This window comes from Amblyomma mixtum, chromosome 2, assembly GCF_055824585.1.
Source record: "Amblyomma mixtum isolate Tamu chromosome 2, ASM5582458v1, whole genome shotgun sequence".
NCBI lineage: Eukaryota > Metazoa > Arthropoda > Arachnida > Ixodida > Ixodidae > Amblyomma > Amblyomma mixtum.
The window spans coordinates 103110765-103125718 of record NC_143013.1 but is presented as its reverse complement, the minus strand read 5'-3'; positions in this window follow the sequence as shown (position 1 = coordinate 103125718).

Sequence of the window (14954 nt, the reverse complement as noted above, 5' to 3'; positions counted from 1 at the left end):
GTTTTAGCTGCAACTTGCCATGCCTTGGGCATTCGAGGTGCTCGAAGATGGTCTCCTTTCTCGCTCGAACTCCCTGCGGTCTGGAACGCCCATCTCATCTTAGTAAACATGGGCTGTGCGCTTCAACCATTTGTCAGTGACAATATAGCGAATAGAGCCACCTCCCGGATGCGAATCTTCCGGCATCATTGAGCGAAGGATGGCGCGCACGCGCACACGCCTTATTTCCTTTGCTGATCGCCCTTCACCTATTGCCGCCAGCATTCGAACGCAGATGACATAAACCAACGAGAGGACAGTGAAAACAAACCAGCAGGCCACGTGATGAGTAAATGGCATTTGCAACTGACATTTAGGCCCGCCTACCCGATGCAGCGGCAATGGGAGGACAGTGAAAGGTAACTGCACAAAAAGAACGATATAAGAGAGAAGAAGAATCACACGGGACAAGCGCAGAGTAACAAGTGATTTAACCAAATATTTAGGGGAATCCCCCAAGGTGGAGTAGATTTGTAATAAGGGAGTAATTACTCATTGACGTCCACCCGAGCGCAGCCATACAGCCATAAAGGAAAGCTATACAGCTTTCACAGAAACTTCGTAGTTAAAGAAAAATTCGTCCTGGTCCGGGGTTCGATCCCGACACCACCGCTACACCGGAGCAGTCGCTCTACCAACTGAGCTAACCGGGACGGCAAGCTTATGGTAGGGCGAGAGCGAATTGATCAATAACTCGAAGTGGGAACAGTGTTGATCAAATATTTAGGGGAATATTCCAACTTTTCTTTAACTACGAAGTTTCTGTGAAAGCTGTATAGCTTTCCTTTGTGGCCGTATGGCTGCGCTCGGGTGGACGTCAATGAGTAATTACTCCCTTATTAAAAATTTACTCCACCTTGGGGGATTCCCCTAAATATTTGGTCAACACTGTTCCCACTTCGAGTTATTGATCAATTCGCTCTCTTGTGGTGTTGATCAAGTAAGAATATTACTGAATATGTAATCGCTTAAAGCTAATTGATTAGAAAAGCAGAAGAAAAAACAACCACACGCCGCCGGTGGGATCCGAACCCACGACCTCCGAATTACGCGTCCGGTGCTCTACCTCTGAGCTACGGCGACGGCTGACAAACCTTCTGCTTTCGGGGGTATTTATGTTTACAAATAACCTAACCTTGAGAGTGTTCATCAGCGCCACCCTCGTTCGTAAGCGGTGGACGTGGAACGTCCTGAGTTACCGCTGGTGTGACGTAGAACGCCATCGAACGGCGAGGGTGAAAGCTGTGTGAGAACCCTCTTATGCTTCCTATGGCGTCAAGGCTGCCAGAACCAAGACCCTCGCTAAGCAATTAAGCAAACAAGGGAAGGGAATTGAGGGGCTCGTTATATATATGAGAGAAGCCAACAGCCACAGAAACCAAGAAGCACAGGGGATTTTTTTTTTAATTATTTTTTTTTTGTGGTGTTGATCAAGTAAGAATATTACTGAATATGTAATCGCTTAATGCTAATTGATTAGAAAAGCAGAAGAAAAAACACCCACACGCCGCCGGTGGGATCCGAACCCACGACCTCCGAATTACGCGTCCGGTGCTCTACCTCTGAGCTACGGCGACGGCTGTCAAACCTTCTGCTTTCGGGGGTATTTATGTTTACAAATAACCTAACCTTGAGAGTGTTCATCAGCGCCACCCTCGTTCGTAAGCGGTGGACGTGGAACGTCATGAGTTACCGCTGGTGTGACGTAGAACGCCATCGAACGGCGAGGGTGAAAGCTGTGTGAGAACCCTCTTATGCTTCCTATGGCGTCAAGGCTGCCAGAACCGAGACCCTCGCTAAGCAATTAAGCAAACAAGGGAAGGGAATTGAGGGGCTCGTTATATATATGAGAGAAGCCAACAGCCACAGAAACCAAGAAGCACAGGGGATTTTTTTTTTAATTATTTTTTTTTGTGGTGTTGATCAAGTAAGAATATTACTGAATATGTAATCGCTTAAAGCTAATTGATTAGAAAAGCAGAAGAAAAAACAACCACACGCCGCCGGTGGGATCCGAACCCACGACCTCCGAATTACGCGTCCGGTGCTCTACCTCTGAGCTACGGCGACGGCTGTCAAACCTTCTGCTTTCGGGGGTATTTATGTTTACAAATAACCTAACCTTGAGAGTGTTCAGAGTGTTCGGATCCCACCGGCGGCGTGTGGTTGTTTTTTCTTCTGCTTTTCTAATCAATTAGCTTTAAGCGATTACATATTCAGTAATATTCTTACTTGATCAACACCACAAAAAAAATAATTAAAAAAAAAATCCCCTGTGCTTCTTGGTTTCTGTGGCTGTTGGCTTCTCTCATATATATAACGAGCCCCTCAATTCCCAAACCTCACCAGGTTTTATTTGATAGTAAGGAAGTTCTCGCCAGTGGATTTTTATCGCCACAGTTCCTCGTGCCATGTGAGACATCAACACCGCATGAAAGACACCTAGGAAATGCGGGCCAAGATGGAACGTAGCGCCATCTAGAATCGGTTTTAGTGGCTCTGTCAGTGCGCTTCTGGCAACACTCCGCAATATGCACGGGTTGTGAGATCTCTCCAGGCCGCGCGATGGCTATGCGGCTGGGACAGGTGACACGATTGGTGTACTCTTAGGCGACTGCGGTATCGCCGCAAATCTTCTCGGCCAACAATCGCTCGAGCATAGCGGGGCATTGGTTTAAATTCAGCACCACGTTTATACTCACCACTGTCCTGTAAGGGGCCTGGTCCGTTTCTTTTCTGTACGCTGGAGCGCTCATTTTAAACAAAGTAATCTACCCTAATGAAAACGAACATAAAGTCTATCCAGTCAAAGGCCGGAGCACAGCAAAGATAGCGGTGTTATACTCTGCGTACAGAATGCACAGTGCCTATGCTTTGCTATCATTCCTTTCAAAATTTTCGGTGCAAATTGTGCGTTTTGGCGTGGCTCCGAGAGTGGCCAATTTTCCGTTCTGCTTTAGAAGTGGGATGCGTTTGCGGCAATTTGCAGTAGAATCGCTATGATACCTCTTCGCATTACTAGACTCCTGGAGGTATCCGAAGTACTGCGCATGCTTTCTGTGGTATGATTGAAGCAGTGTTCCGGAATCAATAGAGGTTTTTAGCCCACCTGCATCCGTTCTTGCACCGCTACCGGCTTATTGCGGCTATAAACAACTCCATGTTGTTTAAATAATTCCGCCCTTTGTGTGCGGGGTCTCTTACAGCCAATGTGTTGATTGAAAATGTTACAAACGATCCATCACGGAGTGTAACACTACCATCACGCTTTCCATCATTTCTTTTTTACATTCTTCTTGTTTCAGGGTTGCGTCGCTCCGGTCGCCGGCACATGAAGATGCGGATGCGTATCGAACAGTAAGCGGTGGCTCGAAGTGTGGTTTCGGTGATCAGCGCAAAGTCGCGGCTTTCATTGGCGGTAGCCAAGGCAAGGGTTGGGACGGGGCGAAATATGAAAATATCGGTGCGTGGAGAAAGCTTTTGCATGAAGCAAACCAAGAACGGTCCGGATCCGGCCGAAAACTCTCTATTTCGACCTGCCTTACGAGTGAGCGTAGGTTTCCGAAGGAAAGGTCAAAGGAAAAAATCTCGTTACCCCGGTAATAATTATTCATTCACCATATCCTAATTTCTTAAGTAGCCGACTGGCAAGTGAGTAATCGGGCTGCTGCACCACTTTAAATGGACGTAGTAACATTAAGGCTACTTTATAGAAGTGTGAAGGAAATGCTCACCTAATCAATCTCCATTTAGAGCAATCGCCAAGAAAAGGCTATATAGAGAGAAAGAGTATACATGCACAAAGGCTGAGCTCAAGTAATTTTAGGATGGGTATGTCCCATTCTTTTTATTTGCCGTTTTATAATGACTCATGAAACGAAAGGGAATCTTGCCTCTCTCTTAAACTAACTTTCCATCACAACATTCCAGGTGTGAATAGTCCTGAAAAAATTTGGTCTTGTCTAGTTGGCTCATTTTTGCATAAGATTAATGCACTGTGACGGGACAAAAACGCGTCCTGTGTTGTTCGTTGTCGCGTGTCGTTGTTCTGTCGCTCGGGATCATTCTTTTGCCGCAGTATTAACAACACGTCCAGACTGAAACCAGCTATATACGAAACTAAGTGGCAAAAGACAAAAGAAAATGGCGGTGGACGGTGGATTTGCGTTGTGAGGCCAATTCGGAATTAGGTGCGCTAGCGCTGTATGAGCGCCGTTTTCTCATTGTTTAAAGTCCACCTGCTCCCTAGGCCACGTGACTTTGTGACGTAATAAGAATCTTCTAGATATATGTATATAGAGTGTGAGCAAACTATCTGATGTTTTACAACCTTTCTTCAATAATTCAAACACCACAGATATCAACTACCTATTTGCTGTTTTTGAATACGTTATCATGCATTAACGGCCTCGTCTTCCGCCAGGAGCTGTTGAGTGTTTCAATTATTTATTTTTGTGTTTTTTGTAGACACTACATATTCCGTATGATTTTCTTCTGTTATAAATATTTTCGTCTGTTCTAACTTTCTCTCAATTTTAGCTGACAATTCTGCGGTTGCATGTTTCTATAAGCCCAGGGCGTAGTGTGAGGTTAACATAACGTCATCAGGACGGCTCAGATGGCAGTTATACATTTCCAAAAATATGGGATGAAACACAATCATCTTTCGCTGAATTTCAAGGTAGCGCAGTTCACGCCTTAACACATTTCGAAGAGATATAGGTGCAGAGGAGCTTTAGTTTTTTTCGATCTTCGAACGAGACGCGCTCAAACAAGGAACCAAGTTTTTGAGAAAGACAGTGCACGCACGAGCGCGAAGAAACACTAGACTGACTGTTATCGACATTTACGTAGATTTTGGCCTGCTATCAGGCGCTCAGGAACTCTGTGGACTGTGAGACGTCATCTGCAATGTGCTGAACCAAGCGAGAGGAGCCCAACTCAAGCCCCGCGAAAAGAGTTGGGTTTCTAGGGCTATGCATGCAAAGGAGCACCTAGTGGGGAGATTTGAAGAATGGAAGAAGGGGATTTGCTTAAACGAATCTAAGCTCCCTGATGGAGAGAGTTGAAGAATTGGAAAGTAGATTTTTTTTTAAACGAATCCAAGCTCTTGTGCTGCGGGAATGCGGTATTTGTTGCATATGTCGCCCCGGCCCAAACGTAATTTATATGTATCTCGTTACCAACTTCCCACGTAAGGCACCAGAGGTAGGAATGTAGTGGCACAGGGCTGACTCTCCGCTCGTGCGGTTCGTCTCCTCGTCTCAATTAAATGTGTCACGAGCGAAGAGGTCGTTGAAGGCAATCTTGAAAAGGTTATGCTTCCATAGACGCGGAATAATCTGGGATTTCAACAGGTGTTACAATAGAATTACGACCCGAAACACTCTTCTACGCTTGCGAAAAATTGGTTGAACAAGGGGACTGTGGGCTTTATAGAGTAGATAAGCTAGTATATTGAGATTATTTCAATTCAATACCTTTGGATAAGCATCGTGCATAGTGTGAGGGACAAAAAGCAGGCAGCACCAAGTAGATACTCGACAGCATAGGGATCGACTGCGAAGGCTTGCGTGTGATGTACTGACGCATTAGTTTATTGTGAAAAGACTTTGGTCGAATTCTTGCCGCATTTTGTAATAAAAGAATATTCATCAGTCAATATAACAGATATGCTCCGGCAACAAATTGTCGTTTAATATGGTAATCCACATTGCCTGCTATCGTGTAAAAAGTATGGTATTGTCGTTTCCGCCAACTTCGTGGGCGAATGTCAGCCGGTAAAAGAAAAGTTAAATGCGAAGAACTGAAGTTTTGTACTTTTTGTTTAGCACTAGATACACCTAGATACACCTAGTTTGAGCACAACCTGGTGGACAGGTTGACACCTGACCACTATGGCAGGTGGGGCGCCTGCCAGAAGGAGGCTTTAGACATACACACAACGGCTAAACAGGGGGAATGGCCACTAAAAGGACTAGCGCACTAAAAATGCCATTGTCGGAGGAATTAGAAACTGCATATCCTTTACGGAAGCTAGTGCTCTTCTGTGTTAAGAATCTAGGCAATGTCGCCGCAGTGGACTGCTGCGGATAAATCTGAACTGCTAATGTGTTTAAGAGACGCGCGCTGTGCTTGGGAAACTCGGCCTTCGCGAAGTGAAACCGGATGAAACGAAGACAGGAAGGAGGTACAAGAGAAACATGCATTTCTCTGCGCGTGCCTTCGCTTTTCCTCCTCTGCACTGAGGGCAAATTTCAGATAACGTTTCTCAGCTTAGACAGTTTGCTGATCTCAAATGAGGGGCCGCCCTTGCTTCCTTAACTCAAGGTAGCGTCGAAAGGGGCTATATAGCTTAGGAATCATCCTTAGCCGCTGCTTGTGTAAGGAGGCACCTAAAGCGACGAGGAGCCGCTTATACGCGTCTTGTGTAGAATAATGCGCCTAACACCGTAGAAGTATTTATCTACACTGAAAAGCTAGTGAGCATATGGCGATATCTGTATTTGCTTTGAGATGCGCTCGTTTTCCATTTCAATGCTCTTGATGGCTTAACAGGAAAGCATGGTTAGTCTGGGAACGTGGCAATGTTTGCAGTGCGCCGCCAGCATTTGATGTTCACTCTAAAATTGTGAACTAGGCGTCGTCGGAGCCGTCGGAGACGCCCCAGTGCACAATTTCAGAGCGAGTGGTTGTGCAACGAAGCCTGTGATCAGGTGAAAAGAGCGAGAGAAGGCAGCATTAAGGTTGCGTTGTTTCTACCTCAAGGAACATGCGCTTCAAGAAAGCTCTCACAAGGGACTCCTTAGTAAGGTAAAGTTAAAAATTGACCGAAGGATGGTGAGCCGCTTTCAAGGCATCATCACTGAGGCAAAAGGCGTTCTAGAACTTGCCCCTGAGTTTAGTTTTTTGTCCGCAAGCACAGCGCATGCCGTTGTGCAATATACAAGCCGCAAAGATCGGTCGTTGTATTGCTATTCTAAACCAGTACTGCAATATCAGTGCAGTCGCGTTTCGCATTCTTCCGCCATGGAAATCTGAACGAAGCTGCACAGATTGAACCATCGGGGATGTACAAATGCATTCTACTATTCGATAACGCGTTATGTGTCCCGTGAACCTTGAAAAAACAACGATAAATTGCCCCTTCCCATGATATTAAGCCAATGGTCTTACCGTGGTTGAAAAAGAAAGGAATTGGCCCATTTAAAGGCTTAGAACTGTTCGATACGCCATTGAGTGAATAAACGCAATACTAAAATTAAGGAGCAATCACTGATGTCACATGACATGGGAGATTGACTTTATTGTTGATGAATATTTTGAGGCTTTTACTCTAAGGCGAGGCGTCAGATGCATGACAGAATTTTCCTGGATGATGTAGATAGGCGGAGGTCTGTTGGGAGTGCTTTTAGGAGGGTTGACAGCCTCCCAGCAAATATGGCGGTTGAGAAGGGAACGGGTAGCTCGTGTGTCTGGAGGCCAGCTGCCTTTCCCATTGCGACTTTAAATGTGATGTCGCCATCACCTTTTTGTTCTGGGGCTGCGTAGTCTTCTTGTGAGTGAAGGCCTTGTGGAGGATAGAGACTTGGTTACATGGGGCGCTTCTGGCGCGTAATGTATAGCGGGCGGGTAGTGAGCGCACAATACGGAGGGTTAAACTTGGTGGTGGTTGGGTAGGGCGGAGAATCGAAGATGACGGTAGGCAGATGGGCAGCCGCGAGACAGCGGAGTGCATTGTGGGTATTTCTTGTGGAGGGTGCAGGTTCCAAGCGTGGGCTACAGGCTTCTTGGGAACAGATATCAGATTTCCAGAGGTGGGAGCGGTACAAAATCAGTCCTGTGTAGCGGCCACCGCGAAACTAGCCTCGTCTTAGCTGGCCAAGCGTGAGGGTTGGGTTATGAAAATGCAATCAGAATATGTTATTAGAATGGGGACAGGGAAGAAAACAGCGAGGCTTTTGTAATCGGTTGCTAATAAACTCGGGTCGCTCCTATCCAGGCCTCTGTAGAGCAGGAGCGACCTCCAGTGAACCCTGCAGAGGTTATCTCTGCTCCTGTTACTCGAACGACGAGTCTCCTACCGGAGCAGGGAGCAGGGTCCCGAAAACTGGCGCGTTCAGTCGATCATAAGGCACTTCGGCGCTTACTCTAGCCTGCGCTCGACAAAGCTGGAATTAGTGTCGTTTTGGTCACGCTGCAAAAGTCCGCTGAACAAGTCCCTAACTGAGGGAAACTAATCCTTCTTATGTTTCTTCCTTGCTTAAAAGGTGCAAGGACCATCTCTAGAGGGTCGGTATATGATGATAGTTTTAACACACTTGCTCGCTGGGACTAGGAATTGACTGTCCACCTTTATTGGTGCCTCCGCGGCTACTGGCGACCGCCGACTGCGAATGTTGGCTACAGATTCTCGGAGTCAGCCAAAGGCAGCTTCCCCATTACACTATCTTCGTTCGCCTAGCGGAAACCCCTCTAGAGGCACATGGAAACCGGACTAGAACTGAACGCGCAGCGGCAGGCGATCTGCCGCATATTTTGGTGTTTTGTTGTGTTTTCAAGGTGGAGTTTCGTGAAGCTCCCCTGTGGAACTACTTGCTGCCACCCTCGCCAACATCTGGCATCCAGTTTTATGGGCGCACTTGCCCTCAGATTTGCAGCAGAGCTCATTGCCTTTTGTCCTTTGTTTTGCAGCTCCAGCAAGCAGGTCTGAGCCAAGCCCCGTCACCGCCGTCGCTGGTTATGAAAAACAGAGAGCATTCAGAGCAGCCTCGGGGCGGCAGCAATGGCAGAGAGTTCATTGGGCTCGAAACAATGGGATTTCTGCCCCCACCACCGGTCAGTCATAGATAACATCGTTCTTATGCTCTCAAGTTCTGGCAAGGACCATTACGCGATGGGATCTCACCGTCCAATCTCCAACAACTCCCGCCGTTATCCATGTATAGAGCAACGTAAATGTCATCCTTAAAACCCTGTATGTACGATGGAAGTCCGCAGTCTTTTTAATCAAAGAAGCCATCCGCAAATTTTTGCTGCTTGGTTTGATTACATAAGGAAATAACGCAGGAGAGCACGATACCAAAAACACAGCGTTTGTTCTCTCCCTGTTGTCAATTCATTCCGCAGTATTAAAATAACGAAAAGCATTGCGGTGGAGGGGGCCCGACAACACTCCTTTGAGTTATGGTGGGAACAGATTACTTGTTAAGCAGGTAAAACCGGTTTTGAAAATATGTGACAATTGGAATTCGATTGGGGAGAACAAAATTTTCACAGACATATTCTGATTCAGTCCGCCTCCTTTTCAGACCCCTTAAAAGGACAGCAGTTTCAGTGCAGCCGTATATAGGCCACAGCAGCTGCTCCTGCTCCTGAAGGCGCACTTTTAGCCCCAAACCGCTGCAGTGGGTTCGTAGGCGAATTCTCGTGGGCCGCCATAGCCGTCTCTGATCTTAAATTTCGCGCTTTATCTCCGGCGGCACTGGCGCTTATCACTTTGTTTGCTAGGCAAGAAGGGAGAAGAGTGCTTTTGAAAAATGCTAATCACGCTCGGTTCAACGCTGTTTTGGATGACTGTTGCTCTTCAATGTCCCTTTCGACGATGCTCGCTGCTGTATTTAAAAAAAGCGCGGCCGAGAGCGGTGGCGATGCTTGGCCTCGAAAACCACAGAGAAATATCATTTCTATCTATGTCGCCGAATTGTTAAAATCTTTGTTTGCGCAAGACACTTGTAAAGAATTAACAACGACTGCCATTTTTGCGCAGAATCTCTCTGCACTATCTTTCAAAATTACAACTTTAACCCCCCCCCCCTCTCCCCCAGATTTACGCGGAGATCGCTATTGGCGGACGACACACAAAGATAATTGTGTCTCTAGGTGATATACCTTGATTATCTTGGCAGTAAGATTCATTTATTCTGTCTTTATAAATTCGTCGTGCAGTCGGACAGGAAGTAAACACGGTGGAGTGACTTTACACGGGTTGATTTGTTTCACATGAACGAGTTTACTGCAGCACTTGAAACGTTGTAGTCAAATATGCTTATGGACTGAGAGCAAATTTCAGAACGTAGCTCAGCTTACGCGGTTTACTGATCTCAAATGAGGGCCACCCTTTCTCGCTTAACTCCAGGAAGCGTCCAAGGGAGCTGTATAGTTTTGGAACCGTCTTTAGCCGCTCCTTGGTTAAGGAGACAGACAGCGGCGAGGAGCCGCATGTAAGCGTGTGTTGTGTATAAGATTCGCCTAACAAAGTAAATATATTTGTCTAGACCGACAGGAAAGTGAGTACACGTCTGTATCTTTGCATTTGTTTTGAGGTGCGCGTGTCTATCTGCACTGGTTTTGCATTTCAGTGCTATTGATGCTTTGGCAAGAAAACATGATTGGTCTGGCAACGTGGCATTGTTTACGGTTGGACGGCTGCAGTGAATGTCTGCTCTAATATAGTGAACTCGATGTCCACGTAGCCACCGGACACGCCCTTCTACACCAGCGCAGAGAGACTGTTTGTGCAATTTGGCATCTGATTAGGTCAGGGAGCGAGAGAAGTAAGCTTCAAGTTGCGTTCTTTCTACCTCAAAGAAGAGACGCTTCAAGGGAACCCTAGCAAGGGACTTCTTGTAAGGCGTATTTAAAAACTCACCGAAGGATGGTTAGTGTTCTAGAACCTGCCCCTCAGTTTTGTTCGTTGTCCGCAAGCACAGCGCATGCCCTTATTTCATACGTAACCCGCAAGGATCAGTCGTTTTATCGCCATTTTAAACCCGCACTGCAGTAACTGCAGTATCAGTGCAATCGCGTTTTGCATTCCTTCACCATAGATATCCTAACGAAGCGGCCGGGATCGAACCATCGGGGATGTACAAATGCAAAATGCAAGGCAAAAAGCTGCACCAACGCAGCTTTTTGCCTTGCGTCCTCTCTCCTCTGTTACTGATGTAACCTTGTGAGAGTTAATAAAGATGTATGTATGTATGTATGTATGTATGTATGTATGTATGTATGTATGTATGTATGTATGTATGTATGTATGTATGTATGTATGTATGTATGTATGTATGTATGTATGTATGTATGTATGTATGTATGTATGTATGTATGTATGTATGTATGTATGAATGAATGTATGTATGTATGTATGTATTCTACAATTCGATGGGCGTAATATGTCCAGTGGACCTAGAGGTGCTCCTAGAGAAAAAGATTGGCCCTTTAAATGGCTAAGAATTTTTAGATGCGTCGTTAGCTTAATAAACACAAAAGAAAAAAATTACGGTGCAATCGCTAATGGGATGTGACACTAACAGAAAAGGGATTTAATTTTTTCTTGATGATAATTTTTATTGTTTTACTCTAAGGCGAGGCTTCTGATGCATGACATAATTTTTCTGGATGGTGTAGATACGCAGAGGTGTGTCAGGAGTGCTTGCGGAGAGGGTGGCCAGTAGGTGGGAAGGGGGCAGGTAGCTCGTGCTTCTGGAGGGAAGGTGCCTTTTCCATTGCGTCTTTAAATTCAATTTCGCTGTAACCTTTTCGCTCTGCGGTGCGCAGTCTTCTTGAGAGTGAAGGCCATGTGGAGGATAGAACCCGGTGAGTTGGTGACAGTGGGCACTACTGGGACGTAATGTGCAGTGGGCGAGTGGCGAGCAGACCATATGGAGGATGAAAATTGGTAGCGGTTGTGTGGGCTGATGGGTGGCAGGTGATGGTGCGAAGAAGGGCAGCCGTCGAGAAGAGTATTGTGGGTGTTTCCCTTTGGAGGTTGCAGGCTCCTAGCGTGGCCTATAGGCTTCATGGGAACAGATATCAGATTTCCGGAGGGGTTGAGGTATACAACCAGTGCTGTGTTGCTGCTACCGCGAGACTAGCCTGGTTTTACCTGGCCAAACATAAGGGTTGGGTGGTGAGAACTGAATGAGAATACATTATGAGAATTGGGATGGGGAAGGCGACAGCGCGACTTTTGTAAACCTATCGTAATAAACTCGGGCTCCTGTGGAGGCCTCCGTAGAGCAGGAGCGCCCTCGAGAGAATCCTCCCGTGGCTGTGACCTATGCACCTATTGCTCGAACGCGAGCCCCCTGATGGAGCAGCAAGCGAGATAGCGAGATCCCGAAAACTGGTGCGTTCACTCGAGCATAACCTGTTACTCTAGGTTACTCTACTCTCTAGGATACTCTAGACGCTTACTCTAGGTTACGTTCGACAAAGCAGAATTGATTTTCGTTTGTTGACACCGGAAAATTCCGTTCTACTATTTTCTAACTCAGGAACACTAACCCTTCTTATATTCCTTTCATGCCTAGTTTAAAAAAGCCCTATCCCAAGAGGTTCGGCATTTGCAAATAGTTTTGACAGACTTGTTAACTGGGACTTGGAATTGACTGTCCACCTTTAATGGTGCATCCGTGCTTGCTGGCGTACGTCGACTACGAATGATGACCGCAGCCAGCCAAAGGCAGCTTCTCCGTTACACTACCTTTGTTCGCACAGCGGAATCGTCTCTATAGATGCACAGGAAAACCGAACTAGAGCTCAGCTTGCGGCGGCAGGCGCTCTGCCTCAGATTTTGGTCTTTTGTTGCGTTTTGAAGGTGGATTTTCATGAAACTGACCGTGGAACCCACTGCCACCACCCTCGCCAGCATTTGGCATCAAGTTTGATGAGTGCAACTTGCCCTCAGAATTGCACAAGAGCTCACAATTTTTCCTGCTCGGAGCAAGCAAGAGACGATCCACAACAGCCTTGGGGCGTCAAAAATGGAGGAATGAACAATGGGCTTCAAAGAATAGGATTTCAGCCCCTACAATCAGTCACTCATAGATAACATCATTCTTATACCTGCAAGTTCTGGCAAGGACCATTACGCGACGGGATCTCGCCGTCCAGTCTCCAACAACTCCAGCGGTTATGGACCTACAGAACCACGTAAATGTGATCCCTAGGACCCTCTATGTACGATAGAAGTCTGCAATCTTTTTATTCAAAGAAGCCATACGCAAATTTTTACTGCTTGGATTGATTAGAGACGGAAACAACAAAGAAGAGTACTATACTAAAAACACAGCGTTTGTGTTCTCTCCCCGTTGTCGGTTCATTCCGCGGTATTAAAAAACGAAAAGCATTGCCGTGGAAGGGGCCTGCGAGTACTCCTTTGAGTTACGGTGGGAACAGATTGCTTGCTAAGCAATAAAAATCGGGTTTTAGAAATATTTGACAATTGGGATTCGATTGTAGACAAGATTTTCACACAAATATCCTGATTCACTCTGTTTCCTTTTGAGGCCCCAGTAAAGGAACAGCAGTTTCAGCGCAGCCGTATACCGGCCACGGCGGCTACTCCTGCACAATCCCGAGATCTCCAGCGTCCACGGCTGGAGCAGGTGCGTTTGCGAATACTCGTGGGCCGCCGTAGCCATCTCAGATCTTAAATTTTGCGCTTGATCTGGGGCGGCACTGAGGCTTATCACTTTATTTGCTTGGCAAGAAGGGACCGTAGTGCTTCTGAGAAATGGCAATCACGCTCGGTCCCACGCAGATATAGATGACTGTTATTCTTCCAGTTCTGTTCGAGAGTGCTCTCTGCTGTCTTTAGAATAACCGCGGCCGAGAGCGGTGGCGATGGTGGCCCTCAGCAACCGCAGAGCAATCTTATTTTTATCGCCGTCGCCGAGTTCTTCAATTCTTTGTGGCCACAAGGCACTTCTTTAAAAAGATAACAATGACTGCCATTTTCGCGCAGAATGTCGCTGCATTCTCTTGTTTCAAAATTACAACTTTAAAATACCCCCACAGATTTACGCGGAATTCGCTATTGGCGGACCACTGACAAAGGCCGTTGTTTCGTCTAGGTGGTGAAAACTTTATTTGGAAAAGGGGAGTTTGGGACACCTAGGTCCTTGGGCCCCCGCACTGCCCCACTGCACTCAACCGTTCATGTCCCGGAGGCTCATGACGCTGGCGCCCGGTCTGCGGCGATGACTTACTTGGCCGGGTCGTCGGAGCACAGTGGGGTCTCCCAAGCCTCCCAAGTGGTAAGGTGCTCCAGGCCCCGCGGGGGAAGATCCGCCGGGCAGAGGAAAAGGATATGGTCGAGAGTGGCTTTGGGATGGTGGCAGAGGGTACAGGAGAGGTTTTCGTGGACCTGGTGAGAGCTTGAGCGTATATAAGGTGAGGATAAAATGCGTATTTGGAGCCGCCTCCAAAGTGTTTGATGATAATTGTCGAGGGAGGGATGGGTGGGGGTCGAGCCGATGCTCGGCTTTGCAGGCCTGAGCCATTTCACTGAATGAATGCGTCCACCGGTGCCCGGTTCAGAGAACCTCGGGCTAAATTAATGCATTGGCGGCCGCTTTTCCGGGATGCCCGGAGTGGGCAGGCACCCATATAAGCTTCACGTGGCGGGGCGGGCCTGCGGCGAGGGAGTTCAGTATGCGAAATGCAGGGACGTGAACTCCAGCGAGAAAAATTTAGTGTGACAGTCTTAGAGTAAGATAGTATATATCGCGCCTCCGTGCGTGTGATGGCCATTGCAATGGCACCTCTGCGGCCTACTCGGAAGTGGCAGCGGGGGATATGTGAAGGGTGGCAATCGCTTGGAGGGAGGGGATCGTGATGGCTACAGCCGCGTCCTCGTCTGTGCATACGGCATCCACCCAAACGGCATACGGCTCCGTGTCATAGTGTCTGTGGAGCGCCCGTGCGTGAGCTCTGCGTCGGGGTTCGTAGTAGGTGGGGTGCATGTTTTGTTGCGAAAGCAACACTACGCTAGTCGTCGAGCCATTTCGCGGAGCTCTGGAAAGACCAAGCTGCGCCTGCGCGAGGAGCGGGTGACGTCACACGGCGTACAGCTGACGCCCAGGCCACCGCCGGAGCTCCCGCCGCTACCACGCGCTCTGCATCGCCTT